We start from the raw sequence: 1,875 nt of genomic DNA, 5'->3' as shown, positions 1-1,875 counted from the left end.
GAGAGAGAGAGAGAGGGAGAGAGAAAGAGGGAGTGAGAAAGAGAGAAGGAGTGGGGGGTAGCTACATAGATAGATATGCACAGGACATCTCGAAAATGAATAGATTTGCTTCCTAACAACGTGGTTCCTAGTTCAGTCCCACTGCATGGAACCTTACGCATGTCTTCTGCTATAACTTCAGGCCAACCAAAGCCTTGTGAGTGGATTAACTAGAGGGAAACTGAAAGACGTTTGCTGTATGTATATATACATACATATATAAATTCTTTTATTATTGAGTGTGAGAGCAGTGCATGCTATCAAAGTGACACTGGGATACAAATATACGAAGCCCATTATACCCATTATGACAACCCGTCTGATAAGGGTACACCAGGCTCATACATCACAACCATATGTGCGCGACATGGTGATCTAATATCAAGATTAACAATGCAAGACCTTGCAGGTGGGACCTCAGAAGTTTCTTCAGGTCGAGCAGCCCATCCAGCTCAAAAGATCCCTAAATAAGATTTGTTGTAAGGGTGTTGAAGAAAACACCCATGTTTCCAGTGGTGAATTATTCAAACCCCAAAGAATTCCTCTCAACACATGTCTATGATGCTCTCCCACTACTTTTGTTCTGTGATCAGAGATGCACTTTTCGTTCGCCACTCAACTGGTTAAGGTCAAACAATTGACAAATAAATTCGTGGTATTGAGCAGAATATTTGCTGTAGCCCATCTTTTATACCAAGACTAAACAATGTACATGATAACACTTTCAATCAGTTAAGATCAAAAGCCATGAGAACCACTGCCTGGTACTGAATCAGGGCATTATCATCATCGTCATCATCATCATCATCATCATCATCATCATCATCATCATTATTATTATTATTATTATTATTATTATTATTGGGCGTGAAGCCAGTTAATGTTAAAAAGCTATGAAAAGCGAGAAATTAAGATGAATGTAATGAATTTATTTTAGACTTGAAAGAGTTCAGGTCATAAGAAAAGAGAATATACTGAGATGGATAAGAGTTCCAAAGTTTGACAGTTCGAGGAAAAAAGCTACAACTGTAGAGAGACTTCCTTATTCGTGATAACACAACAGTTTTTCAGTGAAGATGCTGTGAGTTTCGAGTCAGGCGAGATGGCACGAGAAAAAGTTTACCAGAACACTTCCTGTGTTAATAACGATAGGAAAGGCTAAAACTGCCAACGTCACGTCGATGTAGCAAAGGTTATTAAAACAATATGCATTGTCATCTGTTGTATGGTATCGTATTCTATGTAGAATGTCCTAGAACAACTTTTAAAATATCTCGTGACGTTGAGTTCAATCACATTTCGAAAGATAATATGCTGGTGGAACACTACCATAATTCTTTCTGCTAAAAGCACAAGACCTGAAATCTGGTGGCAGGGGACTAGTCGATTACATCAGCTCCAGTGTTTCTGCAGTATTTATTTTGTCGACCGCGAAAGGGTGAAAGGCAAAGTCGACCTCGGCGGAATTTGAACTTAGAACGTAAGGACGGTCAAAATGCCGCTAAACATTTTGCCCGGCGTGCTAACGTTTCTTATTTCTTTATTGCCCACAAGGGGCTAAACATAGAGGGGACAAACAAGGACACACAAAGGGATTAAGTCGATTACATCGACCGCAGTGTTTAACTGGTACTTATGTAATCGCCCCCAAAGGGATGAAGGGCAAAGTCGACCTCGACAGAATTTGAACTCAGAACGTAGCGGCAGAAGAAATACCGCTAAGCATTTCGCCCGGCGTGCTAAAGAGTCTGCCAGCTCACCACCTTAAGCGCTTATGTGATAATGATCATGAAATACAAACACAATAGATCGACTTCGTTGTTTGGGACAGAAAAG

Source organism: Octopus bimaculoides, chromosome 6 (assembly GCF_001194135.2).
Source record: "Octopus bimaculoides isolate UCB-OBI-ISO-001 chromosome 6, ASM119413v2, whole genome shotgun sequence".
NCBI classification, from domain to species: Eukaryota; Metazoa; Mollusca; class Cephalopoda; order Octopoda; family Octopodidae; genus Octopus; species Octopus bimaculoides.
Note: the sequence above shows the minus strand (reverse complement) of the source record.